Source organism: Phodopus roborovskii, unplaced genomic scaffold (assembly GCF_943737965.1).
Source record: "Phodopus roborovskii unplaced genomic scaffold, PHOROB, whole genome shotgun sequence".
Lineage (NCBI taxonomy): Eukaryota > Metazoa > Chordata > Mammalia > Rodentia > Cricetidae > Phodopus > Phodopus roborovskii.
The window spans coordinates 36,823,099-36,840,149 of NW_026126433.1; positions in this window are offsets into that span (position 1 = coordinate 36,823,099).

Consider the following 17,051-nt stretch of genomic DNA (forward strand, 5'->3'; position numbering starts at 1 on the left):
ATGCCTGTTCATCTTCTTACTGCATCCCTCAACTTTGTCCTCCAAGCCAGGACCTGCTGCTATGCAAGGGAGAGAGAGAAACAACACATTGCTGGACCATCAGACAGGTGCACATTGGTGGGGCACCTGTACAAGCAGCCCAAGAGAAACCACTAGCGAAAACCAGCAGAGAACTGGCCCAAGCTGCAAAAGGCTGTCCTGACTATTTCTCATCTCAGTTGGTCTGTAGACTTTGAGGTCACAGGCCTTCTAAATCTTACTTTGCAAAACACGATGTCAGGGCAGACTCTAGTTCACTGAACTCAGAGAGCATAGGGGCAAGACCTCTGCTTTCAGAAGCAGATGAAGGGTTAGGCTCTAGTCTGCGGCTTTCTAGTTGTGTTCCTTTAGAAAGACCCACTCATCTGATCTTCATGTGAGGCATCTTTACAGTATAGTCACTGCTCTGGAAAGAGCGGCTATTTTAATAGTGCTTAGTTTCCTGCACAGGGTTCAGATGGATAAGCAACCCATAACACTTTTATTTAGAACCTGGCATTCTGGGGTTTCCATATTCTATCTACACGGCTGCAAGGAGGCTTCTAGAACAGAGATGGAAGCAAGAGAGGAATGAATGTCTTGCTGATCTTGAATTTTCAATCCCCCTGCCACAGCTCGCTGATATTGGAGTGACAGGTGTGTGACTTCAGGTCAGGCTGACTTTCCCCTTCTTCTTAGAGCTGGGTACTCCTTTCCACTCAGAGACAGAGGCACGAGTCTTTCCGACTCCACAGGCAGGAGGGCGGAAATGCCTTCTCAGAAGAAACCGTTAGGCCCAGATAATATCACAGCCACCAAGGTGATCCACAGCGGCTCTCCTGCCCCACCCTGCATGGGGCCCTCTGAGCTGAGAACAGAGGATCCCCAGAGCAAACACCACAGCTTCTTCATGCTCCTGGAACCAAGTACAAAGTAGGTTGTTGCTCCAGAGCTCTGTCCCAGCAGGGAAGGAGTAGAATGGAGCATGGAAAATCAGCAATCAGTCAGTATGTAGAATATCACCAGAAGCCAACTGGAGGTAGACAGTCTGGTAAACACCCAACTCTTCTGACAACAAAGGAGAAGAGAAAGTGGCTGTCTTAGTCCTTCTCTCTCCACTTTCCAGGGTCTAGCTGGCTCAGAGGGACCCACTTCCTCCACACTCAGCCTGGGCTTCCCCTTTACATACTCCCGGCAAATCTACACCAGCCACGCAAGAAATAGAGGAGAGACTATGGAGTCCCCAAAATGCAGCTTGGGGTAGGGAAGGGTGGAAGAGGAGGAGCCCATGCATACAGGCAGCCCTCCCACACAGATTGTCAACAAATGTTTGATGAATATGACTGTGTAGAAAGATGAGAGAAAAAAGAGCAAAGCAGACCGGCAGGATGTGTGCATGGAAATATAAGGCAGAGTTGTTCAGTGATTACACTGTCACCTGTACTCTGTCCCAGGGGAAAAATGACCTCATGGAAGAGACAATCATCAAAAGCCATACGTGGTAACCAGACTGATTGATTACAAGCAGAAATGCAAGGGGCTCCAATTAGTGACCTCTGTGTAAGTGGTCTTCTTGTCCTGCTGATCACTTAATTAATTAATTTATAAATCTGACATAGGGTGTCTGTTATAGTTTCATTTCTGTCACTGTGATACAATTACCCGACCAAAAGCAACATAGGGGAGGTAGGGTTACGGGCTTACAACTCTAGGTTGCAGCCCATTATTTTGGGGAAATCAAGGCAAGTACTTATAACATCACATCCACAGTCCAGATCACACATTATCCTTGCTTGCTTGCTCAGCTAGCTTTGGCTAGCCCAGCCAAGAGATTGGTGCTGCCCACAGTGGGTCAGGTCAATTAATAAGACAATTCTCCCACAGACGTGCCCACAGACCAAGTCCAGCCAAGTAATTCCTCTTTAAGACTCTTCTCAGCTGACTTTAGATTTTGTCAGGTTGATAGCAAAGACTAGGCAGCATCATCTCTCTGTGCCCCAGACTTACCTGTCTCAGTGCTGTGATCACAGGTGTGTACCACCAACACTCCTGGCTTGATTGTTTACTTTTATTATTTAGAACTAGAAGAAAACATTTTTTTTAAGACCGGGTTTTCTCTGTAGATCAGGCTAGACTTGAACTTACAGAGATCCCCTGCCTCTGCCTCCTGAGTGCTGGAATTAAAGGTGTGTACCCCCACTGCCTGGCAAGAATGCCTTTAATCCCAGCACTCGGGAAAGTTCACAGGTGCTGTATTGATCAAGTGACCAAATACCACTAGTGAGGGGACAAATCACGCCCTGTGCTGCCTGATGAGACACAGAACATACCATTGCTTCTGTAATACTGTGACCAAAAGGGATCAACCTGAGTCTAATCAGGAAGAAACATTGCACAAACAGTAGGAAGGTTGTGGAACAATAGGAAGGATATATTGTTTGTGATCTAATAAAGCCACTGTGGATCAAAATACAAAGCTAGCCACAGCCACAGAGCTAGACAGTGGTGATACACACTCTTAATCCCAGCAGCTATACTAGGTAAGCATAGAGGCCAGGCAGTGTTGGCACACACCTTAAACCCAGGACTCAGGAGACAGGCAGATGGATCTCTGGGAGTCCAAGACCATCCTGGGCTACACAAGAGTGAATCAGTCCAAAAGAGTAACAGTTTATGCCTTTAATCTCAGCACTTGAGAGGTGGAGACAGGAGTGATATGGTGGGCAGAGAAAGGAATATAAGGCAGGAAGAGACAGGAACTCAGAGCATTTGCCTCTGAGAATTCGTAGAGAGTGTTGTCTCTGAGGATTTGTGGAGACAGGATTGCCATTTCAGCTTGGTAGAGGCAAGAGCTACTGGCTTGGCTGCTTTGCTTCTCTGATCTTTAGCTTGAACCCCAATATCTGTCTCTGAGTTTTTATTATTCATGTCACAGAAGGCATTTCTCAAAATGGCTGGTCTACAATCATGAAGAGTCTATGTCAATGTTATGGAGAGGCCCAGGAAGGGCTCTGATTGGAGGGGGCTGGAGACGCATGGCAACTGGTTTAACCATGCAGTTTTAAGTTGGCTCCTTTGACTAGAAGCATGATACAAAAATTGTGAAGAGGTTAATTAGAAAAGCTAGAAGGAATCTTGAGCAAGGGTGTGTGAAAGTTCCTTGTATTTGTTTTGCAGTTTTCTCCAAGTTTAAAAATCACTGGGCTGGAGAGAGAGTTTAAATGGCTAAGAGAGCATATTGGTCTTGTCTCCCAGAACCCTCATCAGTTGGCTCGTCACCTGTAACTCCAACATCATTTCCAGAGATCACACACCCTCTTCTGGCCTCTGTGGGTACCCACACCCTCATTGTGTGCACACACAAACACACAGACACATATGTACTGGCTGGTTTTGTGTCAACTTGACATGAGCTAGAATCATCAGAGAAGAAGGAGCCTCAGCTGAGGAAATGCCTCCATGAGATCCAGCTGTAAGGCATTTTCTCAGTTACTGATCAATCCAGGAAGGCCAAGCTCATTGTGAGTGGTGTCATCCCTGGACTGTTGTCCTGGGTTCTATAAGAAAGCAGGCTGAGCAAGCCATGGGAAGCAAGCCAGTAAGCAGCTCCCCTCCACAGTCTCTGCATCAGCTCCTGCCTCCAGGTTCCTGCCCTGAGTTCCTGCCTTGACTTCCTTCAATGATGGACTACGTGATCTGGAAGTGTAAGCCAAATAAACCCTTTCCTCTCCAACTTGGTTTTTGTCAATGATGTTTTGATGAAGCAATAGAAACCTTAACTAAGACAACATAGAATTTTAAAAATTATTTCGAACTAAACAATTTTTAAAAAATAGCAGTGGGGTAAGGGGGTTATAGACTGGCCCAGTTCTGCCATTTCATTTCCCAGTGCTAGGGCCTCGTGATACTGGCCCAGAGACAGACAGTGAATACAGAAGGAGCTCAGCCTTCAGGGATAACCTGGGACAAGATGGGAAAGATAAGATTATATACCTTTGTAAGTCTTTGTGCTGCCTCGGAGGATTGAGTTAATACTTTTTCCTCACTGAGGCTGCCTTTGAACTCACTATGTTGTCAAAGATGACCTAGAACTCCTGATCTTCAAGCATCTACCTTCTGAGTGCTGGGATTAGAGCCTGTATCACTATACCTGGTTTATGTGATGCTGGGGATTGCATTTTTATAATTTTCGGGAAGAGATTTCACTGAATGGAAGAAAGTCTGGCCAACCAAAAGGAGGCTGATGTGCTCTGAGGGAGGGCTGCTTGGACAGCAGCTAAAGGTGGCATCATCAGGGAATGAAAATGGCTAAGGTGAGCCTAGTCAGCACACAGGACTAAACAACAGGTTAAAGAACAGTGCAGTAAAAAACACAACACAACATACAAACTAACCCAAAGGCAACTGAAGGTCTCAGCTGACGTTCCTTTCCCCTTCTGAGGCATCATCTTAGGGTTAGGAGTAGAATTTGGCCAACTAAACAAGTTGACTCAAGCCTGACCAAGGTCATTCAGAACATTTGTGCACCAGCTTCAATTCTGGCTGCCAATGGTTATGACCCAAGGGGACTTGAAAAACTATCTGTGCCTGGCCCCTATTCCATATGGATAGAGGGATGGGGCCTGGTGCTAGTGTACTCATAAGTCTACTAAAGCCTCCATCCTTAACCTGTTAGTTTCTCTGTCTGTTCTGTGGTGGTCTCTCTATCCATCCATGTGTTCTGATGGGAACCAGGCACATTCCTGTGTTCTCATCTTTACCAGTCAGTCCTGAAATTACAGCTCTGAGACATTACAAGGTGACCATCTCCCTCTGTCATAGTCGCTGCCATGACTATGCATAAGTAAGCTTGCATATTTCCAAACCTGCATATTTCCCAAATGTTCTCCTCGACTCCAACATTGTTTATCATCGCCCTCATCTGCCTTGCACTCTGCAAGTAACCATCTTTCTAAAACGGGAGCCTGGCTCCCAGAAATCCTCATGATAAAATTGAACTTTTTGCATGACTCATTTGTCCCCTTTCATGACATGGCCACACTTACACTTCTAGCCCCTTCTCAAGAGAACACCTGGTCTTAACCCTTGGAAAGCAGGGGCAGAAGGGTTGCTAGGTCAAGGTCAGTCTGGGCTGCATAACAAGACACAGTCTCAAAAAACAGACAGCAGGGTGACAACGAACCCCCCAAGAACCCTCAGTATCATTTGATCACGTCCCCTGAATTGCTTCATGGCCTCCAAAAGTTCTCTTCTGTCCCTGGAATTCTTACTTTGTTCCCAGTTGAAGCTTCCTGTAGGAAAGCTTTCTTAGTGCCACCTCCTTCCTCGCCTACACTAGAAAGACTTTGTAACTGCCTGTTGACTCATGCTCCATCAAAAGTTCAAGACTAACAAGGGCATATTTCATTCTCTTGGGTTTTATGATCAATGCTGACTTCAAGTTTAATGGGTGAATGAACTAAGGACTGAACGGACACTAGCTTCATGCAAAAAGATAGCTCCTTTGTTTTGTAATCTGGCTCTTGCATGTCCCCCTAAAAATGGACTAATAACAGTGACATAGAGAGTACATAATAGCACACTAGTTTGGGGGTCAGCTCAGACACCAGCATTCTGGCCCAACTGTGACTAAAAAACTTCATTCTTTTGTCTCTTGGGTCCATTGATAAAATGGGCATAAGGGAACTCACTGCACTGAGTTGTAAGGAATGCCCAGAACAGTGCTGGCACATAGGTGTGCTAAATGTACTCCTCAGTAGTGCTGGCACATGGGAGTGCTAATTACTCTCCTCAGCAACAACAGGGGTAGGAAAGGTTAATACCAGGGTAGGGCCAGGCAGCACAGGGGCTTCATAAGCAACATGATTCCTAGGTCATCTCTCAGTTCTAATCCATCCATCCTGCTTATGATTTTCACTCACTTTTTATAAGTGCTTGGCCATAGCCTGGTCTCGAAAGAAAGTCTTTGCTAGGCTTAGTTTTCCTTCTTTGTACTTTGTACAGTGGTTCATTAGCATTCTAAGTTCAGAAGCATTTCTTTACTTATGCTTACACATGCCAGAAGAGGAAGAAGGAGGAGGAGGAGGAGAAGGAGAAGGAGAGATGCCACAGTTTGGAAGAAAGTTTGTCATATTGAATAGTCCCATTCTGGAAACCATTTTTAGGTTCCCAAGAACTAAATAGCACACAGATAAATAGCTATAGCTTATTCCTAATGTGAGCAGGATCGTCTATCTTTCTTAACATTTTCCACACATCAGTACTTTACTTATTCTTCTTTCTTCCCCCATGTAAACTGACAATTCTTGGTGCTGAAGTTCTCTGCATGATTTTGTTTTTTTTTTTTTTTTTTTTTTTTTTTTTTTTTTTGAAGATACGTTGCAATATGTTGTCTAAACTCAGATATCCTCATTTTATTCCCTATTTCCTCATCTGTTTATCACTTACGACTTTCCTCACCATGGGCATCCTACACTGAAGGCACCATGAGGCAAGCTCAGGGGGCCCTAACTTAAAAGACTTCCATTCATCTGAGAAAGCAGCAGCAGAAATGGCAATCAAATTTTATAATTCTGAAGCCGTGGACAGGTGGATGTTGCTTTGTCCTAAAGAAGACCCCGTTGACAAGGGTGAACTGGTCCGGGAAAGCCCAGAGGCAAGAGGAAGAGGAAATGGACCAAGATGTGGCTGGTGGAGTGAAAAATGGAGGCTCATGACGTGGGGGACAGACTCCAGGTGAAAGGACCTTATGAGTCTTGAGGAGCAAGGGGCAGGAGCATGTGAGTGTTCCTCAGAGGTCAGCTCCAGATGCCTGCAGGCTGGTAGTGTGTATTCAAAGAGGGAACGCATCAGCCTTTGAGTGGGCATAAGCCTGAGATTCGTCTCCTCTGGGAGAGTCAGCTACATGTGTAACATTTTGCCATTGCTGTTCCCCTGTGAAAATAGGTGGTGTGTGTGTGTGTGTGTGTGTGTGTGTGTGTGTGTGTGTGTGTGTGTGTGTGTGCTGGTTTCTGTTTTGTTTCTTTTTCCTTCACCCACACAGGGAAGGACTTTTAAGTGGCCACAAAGAGAAAGAAGCAAAAAGGGTGAGCAAAGGAAAGCAAGGGTCACATCCAGTACTTTCCAATGCAGGCCCTGTAGGCAAAGGGGCCCAGGTGAGTACTGGAGGCTCAAGTTCTTTGAGAGAGCAGAATTATTCAACCATCCTGATTCCTTTATTCGATGAGAACTCTCATCAGTCATCCAGGGAACTCCTAAAATCAAAACCCAACACAAGTTGGGCGGTAGTGGTGCGTGCCTTTAATCCCAGCACTCAGCAGGCAGAGACAGGCCAATCTCTGTGAGTTCCGAACCAGCCTGGTTTACAGGGTGAATTCCAGGTCAGCCAGGGCTACACAAAGAGAAACCCTGCCTTGAAATAAACAAACAAACAAACACAAACCATGATGAAATGAGTTAAGCACTACATCTGATCCCACACAGAAGGGCTAGTTAGGAAGGACAGGACACAGGGGCCCTGATAGAAGTCACACAATGAGATGAATGGTTTCTCCTGCCGAAAGAAGGATAGTGTGGGTGGCAGTGGCTGGGGAGTGGGGTGGGTGCAGGGACAGGGAGGAATTTGCATCTCATGGCTCAGTCAGATCTGAAGCTCACATCCTGTTTTTCTGTAGGTTGGGCGTATTGAGCTCCAAGCGCCTCCTCTAACCATAGCCAGCCTCAGGAAATGAGTGTCAACAGCCTTGCAGATGGGAACCAAACTTCTGGGTGACTACCCATGAAAAAGCAAGTCCCTCCTCACCAGCCCCCTGCCCTCCCTCTACTCCAATTCTAAGACTCCAGGCCTCACCCCTCCTCTCTAGAGACTATCAACAGGAAGTTAAGTCAGCTGGAACACTCTGTTCCCTTGACATTTTTTGTTTTAAATCTGCAGCTGTGTTGAGGCTTCACCGATCCTCTCTGGCTCTGCATCCTGGGTCCATCACTTTGTCTGTCTGGTGCTTTTCCTCCCTCATCCATGCACAAAGGAGTGAAAACATGGAGAAAACTTTGGCACCAAGATTTGAGGCCATACAACAGGATGGGAGCAAGCAAATGGGACCAGGGTTTGCAAGGAGGGAGGGGGATGTTAAGAAAACAGCAGGGAGTGAAATATTGAAGTTAATGAGCTAAAGATGTTGGTCCTACTTCGGGATCATTACTGAGGAGAGACGGTCAAGGTTGAAGAGGAAACCTAAATAAAGTCTCCTTCCCTCGCAGTGCTCACCCCTTATCATTCACATGTGGGTGTGTCTTCTCTCCTTCACATCCTATACTGGTAACTAAGCATGTGCCCTATTCACTCTTACACTCAGGAATCAGCTGGCACTGGAGTGAATGAATCTTCTCTGTCCTTTAATCTCAAAGCAGCTTGTCAGGTAATGAATAAAATAAACAAAACCCAAACAAAGCAAGCTGCAGTTCCCAAATGCAGCTTGGGCCCGTTGGGGGTGGCGTTTCTTCACTTCCGGTGGTTGTTCTTGTACTTTTGTCTTAGTACTTGCTGATGTTTCTGTCTTCCTGGAGCGCGGCGGCTCTGCTGCTCTTCAGAGTTAAGACTCAATTGGGCAAGGCAGCCTGTCACTCGAGCCTACAGAGAAAAGACCTCAAGCGTTAGATTAGATTTCTATGCCATCCTCACTTTAGGGAAGGGATTTGTCCCTTCCCAAGTTCTCCCTCAACAGACCCAAGAAGAATGTCCCCGTGCATTGTAGCAGCTGTCCCATTAGTGCACATATGTAAAGTATCAATGTTGGCTCTAAGGGTCACCCAGGAAAGTGGCTTATCATAGGTCATACAGTTAGATATGCTCCTTGTGTAAAGCCTTAATGACCACTGTTCCTTCAAATCCAAGTGTGAGAAAACACTGCTCATAAGATAAATCAGATACACACACACACACATAAATATATATATATATATGTGTGTGTGTGTGTGTGTGTGTGTGTATGTGTATATATATATATATATATATATATATATATATATATATATATATATATATATATCCAGATACAGATCTTTTATTGACAGCTGGTCAGCTGCTCATCCTGGGCTTGCTTCCTGCCTGCCCACCTTCCTTCATTCCTCTCCTCTTTCCTCCCTCTCTCCTCCCCTCCCTCCTTCCTTCCCTGTTTCTTCCTTTCTGATTTTGATGATCAAAACCAGAGCATCACACATGCTAAGTAAACCCTGCCTGTGAACTTCACCCTCAGCTAGCATGCCATTTCTACTGTCCAACTCTCACCTGCCAGATTTGATATTTCACCAAGTTTGTGTGTAGTTTGCCTTGTTTTATTTCTTAAGACAGAGTCCCGCTAATTTGCTCAGGCTGGCCTTGAACTTATGATTTTCCTGTCTCAGCATCCTCAATGCTGGAGTTCATAAGCATTCATTTTTACTCTCAGCCCAAATCCTGGATTTTATTTTTAATTATGTTTACTTATTGTGAGTGTGAGTATGCATGTGGCACAGCATAAATGTGGAGGTCAAGAAGGTAACTTGAGGGAGTTGGTTCTCTCCAGGGATGGAGCTCAGGTGGGCAGCCTTAGAGGTAAGCACCTTTACCCACTGAGCAATCTTGCTGGCCTCCAAGCCCTATATTTTGAAAGGTAAAACCTTCAGTTAACATCATACTGACCAGTGAGAACTTGAGAATTTTCTCTATAAAGTCAGCAGCAAGATAAACCAGCTTGCTCTTTCCACTTGTGTTCAGTTCTTGTCAGAACAATGGGCAAGAAGAGATAACATACACACCAGAAAGGAAGAAGAAACCTTTGTTTTTAGGTGACGTGGTTCTATGTGTCTATAACCCTGAAGATTCCATAAGAAAACACTGCTAGAAGTAATAAATGCAGCAAAGTTGCAGGATAGAAAAATAACATAAAACTCTGTGCTTCTGTGCAAAACAAGCAATCCAAGAAGGAAGGCAAGAAAACGGTGTCATTTAAAATGGCACTAAAAAGAGCAAAATGCCCAGGAAGGGATCACCTTAACAAGGAGGTAAAGCACCATGCACAGAAAACCACAAAACACTGAAAGAATTAAAGAATGATAAAGAAATAGAAAGACATTGTGTGTTCATGAATCAGAAGATGCAATACTATTAAAACAGCCATTCTTCCCAAAGCTATTCAGGCATTCAATATCATTCCTACCAAGGTTGCAATATTGCTTTTTGAAAAACAACAACAAAAGAAAAAAGAGAGATATTTGCAAAATTCACATGGAACTTCAAAGGACACCACATTACCAAAAATCTTAGAAATTGCAGGCCTCAAATTTCCTGAATTCAAAACATATAACAAAGCTACAGAAACAAAAAACAAAATGACTACTGGCCTAAAAATGGATACTTGGACCAAAAGAACAGAAGAGAGTTCAAATTTAGACCCACATGTCTATGTCAAATGGCCTTCAACAACGGAGCTGGTAACATGTGTAGAGAAAGGGTCAACCCTGACAAACCACAATGGAAAAACTATATATTCATACGTCCAAGAATGAAGGTAGACCCTTATCCATTATATATAAAGATTAATTAGCTTGTGACAGAGACTTGGAACTTCAGGAGACACAGGGAAGAGGATGACATGTTTAAAGCTAGCCTGGACTACAGAGTGAATTACAAGACAGCCAGCACTACACAGAGAAACCCCGTCTCGGAAAACCAAAAAACAAAATTATATACATATTTACATATACATATGTATGCGTATATAAATATAAAAGAGAATATACAAAAACATACAAAAAAGAGAATTTTCTTACAATTCTACTCACAACAAAACCCACTGTTTAAAAAGCATCTGAAGGACCTGAGTGTACATTTCCCTAAAGAATGTATGCAAGTGTGTGAAAGGCTGTTTGATGCCACTGGTTATTAGAAAAACATCAGAATCACAATGAACTATGACCTCACAATTCAAAACACAAAGAAGGCTAGCTGTTGGGAGCACAGCTCGAAGGTCCTTGTTCCCAGAGAGCTCCAGGAAACCGGGAATGTTACACGCACAGGATTAGCTTCTCAAAGAACAGACTTTCCCCCAAATTCTGTAGTGTTTAAATATGCTGACAACACCACCCCACCATCAAATTCCCTGCGGCTTGAGCCAGGTTGTCAAAATCAATCTGAGTTTTCACTCTCACCTTTCCTGGTTCACTCCCTGTCTGCAGGGACCTTCCGCCCTGCCCCGCCCACTTCGCCCCAGTTGGTAAGGGTGTGGAGATATCGGAACCCCTGTGCTCTGCCATCCAGAAATCTGGGAACTGGAGGTGATTAACAGCCCAGTGATCTGCATTACCTGTTGGGCCAGGCCGTGTTAAGCTCCTACAACCAGGACTGAACGACCTCTATAGTATCTGTATGCCTGAGACCAGGCACATCCTCCCGGGGTTCCTTAAACTAATACAGGCAGCCTATCTCTGGAACCCATCTTTCTGGAAGAAATGACATGTACCCTGAGTTGAGTGTTGATGTAATTACGCTTCCTTGTGCACTGGGGATTGTATTACACCAGGAAACTTTTTCCCAAATTCTATTGTGTTTAAATATGCTGACAATAATAATAACACACACACACACCAGACTCCTGTAGTCAGACTTTCTCACCTGACTTTCTCCGGCCTCCAGCCCCCAAATATATACAGAGACGTTATTAATTATGAAAGATTGGCCTTTAGCTAAAGCTTGTTCCCAACCAGCTCTTTAATTAACCTGTTTCTATTAATCTGCATCCTGCTGGGTGGCTCTTTACCTTTCCTCAGGTTTCAGATTCTTCTCCAGTTCCTCTCTCTCCCCAGAAATCCCACCTATTCTCTCCCGCCCAGTTACTGGCCGTTCAGATCTTCAGTCCAGCACTCTCCCAACTGAGCTATTTAGGTACAGTTTTTGTTAAACCAATCAGAAAGCACCTTTCATAGAGTTATCAAATATCTTGCAAAGACTCCCCAAGATTTGATCCAGGTTGACGATGTCAATCTGAACTGGGTTTTCATTCATATCTTCATGGTCCATTTCCCTGCTTGCCTGCACCTTTAGGGGACCCCCCCACCCCCTGTTCACTTACAGAGTGTGTGGAGAGATGGAATCCCGTGCTCTGCCAGTGGAAATGCAAAATGATGTAGTCCTTGGGAAACACAGTATGGAGTTCCCCCAAAATGTAAAGACAAAGGCTGAGGATGTAGCTCCATGGTAGAGCACTAGTCTAGTACGCAGAAAGTGGTGGGTTCCATCCACACCACTGCAAAAAGAAATCCAAAATCATACTATCACGTGATCCAGCAATTCCCCAATGTTTTGTAAACAGAATAAAAAAATTTACAATCTTATTTGTTATAGCGTTGTGTACAGTAGCCAATATCTGGCAGCTGCTCAAACATCCACAGATAGATCTATGAGGGAACGTCACACAGCTTCAAAGCAGCAGAAAATCTTGTTGGATGCTACACTGATGAATCTTATGTAGCCAAAAATGAACACATACCTTCAGCTATGTATTTAGAATACTCAGAGCTGTAAAAGCAGAAGAACGGAGGTCACCAGTGCTGGGCAAAGGAAGCTTTTGTTTAGTTTGTCTCAACATCTATTTATTCTTATTTTATGTGTTTGCGTGAGTACCTACATATACGCACGTGCAGGATGTGTGTGTGTGCTAGAGGAGGCCAGAAGAGGGTGTTGTGAACTACTGTCTGGGTGCTGTGATCTGAACCTGGGTCCTCCCAAGAGCCACCTCTCCAGCCCAAATGAGAGTTCCCCCCACCCAATGGGTACAGAGTCTCTGTTTAGCCAACAGAAACACTTGATAAACTTCCATCGTTGAGTTTGGAGACAGGGTCTCACTGTTTGCCCGGGCTAGACTCAAACCAGTAGACTCAAGTGAAGCTTCTGCTTCCATCTCCTGAAGAGCTGAGACTGTAGGCCTGTTTGCTGTGCTAGGCTTGAGGGCTACCACACAACATCTTAATCTAATCTCTAGACACTCAAAACTAATGGTTAAGAAGATGCCTTTTATGCTATGGGCTTTTAAAAACCAAAACTCACAGCAATAAGAAAAGTGTTAAACTGAATTCTTGAATATGCCTGACCACAAATTGCCACCATCAGTGTCAGTCTTCTGTGCAGGCATATGACTCACTGGGTAAAAAATTTCTAAGAAAACAGATATGACATTGATTAAAAACAAAACAAAACAAAACAACAAACCATTATAATGCCAAGCCATAAGCTATGGGATCTGAACCTGGGTCCTCTCAAGAGCCATCTCTCCAGCCCAAATGAGATTCCCCCAACCCAATGTGTACAGTCTCTGTTTAGTCTCATGAAGATGTGTATTTTCAGGACTGAAGCCCCCTGGCTAGGAGAGATGAAGCCAACTTCAGTCAATCATCTACGGGGTATCAGAGTTGTCACCCATGATGTGATACAGTCTAATAGCTTGAATTTAGAGGTAATTCCCAACATGGAGATTCTGAAATGAGCCACTGGATCAGACTGGGTAGGGGTATAAGGAGAGGCAGAATGCCCTGGGCTTTGCATGCCATCTCAGTCTTCAGTTAGGTATTGAGACTAGCTGCTGAAGCCACAGCATATACCAAATCCTTAAGTTCTCCTTGTCAGCCTTCTTGGGTGATCTGAATAACAATGATTGGCATACCAATTAATAACGAAATGCAGGATTAAGAAAGACAACACAGGTAGCATCGTAATGAGCAGCCCTTGCTCCACACACCCAACCAAGCTCAGCTGCTGATGAATAGAAGTTCTTCCTGAGGCTTTGGGTCTTCTCGGAACTCCCAGCAAGGTGCTGTAGTCACAGTTTTGCTGTTCATTTTCTGTACCCATCCCCAACTCCCTCTCACCCTCCCTGAAGCACGTATGCGTGGTGTTTCAATCACCACCCCACTGCAAGATACAAGACTTTTATGCCGGCTACCATAGTCTGTTTGGTGAGGCCTCTTGAATGCATAGTCTTCTGCTATGGATTTCTACAATTCTAGGAAATTTGCTTGTTCAAGGACTGGCTTGTAGACAGAAGTTTCTACAAGTTGCAGAAGGCTGGTCCTGTGACTGTTCAGTCTCAAGTAAACACACAGAGGCTTATAGTAATTATAAACTGTTTGGCCTATTTATTGTTCAGGCTTATTACTAACAAATTCTTACAACTTAAATTAACCCATATTTCTTATCTATGTTTAGTCACGTGGCTTGGTACCTTTTCTCAGTATAGCGTTCTCATCTTGCTTCCTCTGTGTCTGGCTGGCGACTCCATCTTTGCCTTTTCTCTTCTCAGAATTCTCCTAGCCTGGTAACCTCATCTATATTTCCTTCGTGGCTACTGGCCAGTCAGTGTTTTATTAAACCAGTATGAGTGACAAATCTCTACTGTGAACAAGAGCATTTTCCCATATCATTGGCTCATTAGGAAGATGACCCATATGGATGGCCTATGATGTGATGTTCACACAGGAAATTCACAACACCATCTCACCGTAATCCTTGTAGATGGGTTTTTCTTTGGTCCGCCATATAAATAACAACATGACGACTTTTTATTAATTATGAAAGCTCTGCCTTAGCTTAGGCTTGTCCCACTAGCTCTCATAACTCATTACCTCATCTCTCCATACTGCCCATGCTGTTTCCTCTGCACCTGGCTGGTGACTCTACCTGTCTTCTTCCCAGCGTCCTCCCTGTCTCTGGAAGTCCCACCAAACCTGTTCCTGCTTAGCTGTTGGCCATTCAGCTTTTTGTTAAACCAATCAGAAGGTCCCTTGGCAAAGACTTATGTTCATAGTATAAACAAATATTCTACAACAGACCCTCATCAAACACATTATCCTTCAGGAAATCTGAGATGGTGAAGAATTGCATGCACCCTCACAGTGCTTGTTGTTTGGTGTCTTCAAGCCATTGCAGGATAGATGAGCAGGAAGCTGCCAGGTCATGGAGGTTCAGTTATCCTCCTGACTACTGCAGAGACTTCTTAGCACACTGGCAGGGGAAAGGGGAAGAGGGTGGTACACAAATGGGATGCAGTAGGAATCCTCCCAGGCCTTGGTTGCTTCTCCCTCTACTGCAGTGGTTCTCATCTTCCTAATGCTGCAACCCTTTAGTGCAGCTCCTTGTGTTATGGTGACCCCTAACCATAGAATTACCTTTTTTTTACTACTTCATAACTGCAATTTTGACAGTTGTCATAACATAAATATTTTTGGATATAGAGGTTTACCAAGGGAATCATGACCCACAGCTTGATAATCACTGCTCTAAGGGAACACATTGGTCCACCTGCCTCCCTAGGGCTTCTCCATAGGTACCAGATTCTTCAGGCATGGTGGCATATGGCCAAGTTACCTGCTGTCAGCCCTCCAAGGATGCCCTCTGAGTAAAGAGTAGCCACCAGCTCTGAATTTTCAAGTGACCTAAGTGACAGTGAGATTTAGGTTATATATGTGTATGTTATATAAACAAAATTTGTATTATGTATTCACTTATTTATTTTGAGGTAGGAGCTCACTGTATAACCCTGACTGGCCTAGAACTGGCTATGTAGACTATTCTGGGCTTGAACTCACAAAAATCTACCTGCCTCTGCCTCCTGGGCCCTGGAATTAAAAACCTTAGTTACCATACCTGGCTCTTAAAATAATGTTTTCAAGATTTAAGAAAACCCTTTCTTTGTTCCTTTCCCCTTTTTTTCTTTATTTCTTTTTCTTTGAGGCAGGATTTCATGTAGTCCAGATTCCAGGCTGACCTAGAACTCTTTTGGTTGTTGAGAAAAGACTTGAACTACTGATTTTCTCACTGTCACCTCTCAAGTGCTGAGATTACAGGCATTTGGCATTATGCCCTGATAAGTCTTTGGAGTTTCTGGCTCAGCAAGCTCAAGTCTCTTGCTATAAAATGTTATCTGGGATGTTCCAGGGATCACACAAGTGGTTCCAGTTCTATCCCAATTCCACTCCTCATTTATGCTTTTGAAAAACACACAGGTCTTGTTTACCCAGCTGTTTGCCCCAGGAGCAATGAAAGAATTCATTCTCTCTGTTTTCCACTTTATTTTTTCTGAAAACATCAACAGCAAAGCCCTAACCATCACCAATTAAACGAAGTAAGCAGGATACAGTTGTAATGTACGGAAGACTGAGCATGTAGCCTGCTAAAAACAAATGGCTTGTTTTCTTTGACCTCCTCCTGGAGCACAAGGATCAGGCAGAGAGGACCTCCTGGGGTGGGAGGAAGAGTTCAGCTAATGATACATGTAACTCTCTTTCTAGAAGACATGGGTTTTAATTCTGGATGATATTTTCACTGCTGTGGGTTTGGGGGCCTGTCTTAGTTAGGGGTTTCTATTTCTGTGAATAGACACCATGAACACAGAAACTCTTATGAAGGAAAAACATTTGATTGGGGCTGGCTACATTTTCAGAGGTTCAGTCCATTATTATCATGGTGGGACATGGCAGCGTGCAGGCAAACATGGTGCTGGCTACATCTTGATATGCAGGCAACAGGAAGTGGCCTGAGTGTCACACTGAGGGAAACTTGAACAAAAGCCCACCCTTACAGCGACACACTTCCTTCAACAAGGCCACACCTCCTGATAGTGCCACTCCTGTTGGGGCGTTTTCTTTCAAACCCCCACAGGACCAATCATGCAAACTCTGTCCCTGTTAGAGATTCTGAGGTGAGGAGCCTACAAGCTGTTGCTAGGATTAGGTAAAATTGTGTCCTGATAGCAACTTAATAAATAGGGACTAAGGCAGAGGAGGGGGAGAACCCCTTCCCTGCTGCTTCTTTTAATTCTTCTATATGCCCCTTTCCTGCTCTTCTCATCTCTTGCTGGTACAAGGGATCCAGAGTGCTATTGCTGTGGTCAGGATCCCACCCAAGCTTCTCTTCGGGTGCTAAGTGGAGAGTTGCAAATAGGGTTAGGGCCTCATCTTGGGGCAGAGATGTAGCAGGGGTGGTGTGTGTGGGGCACAGGTGAACA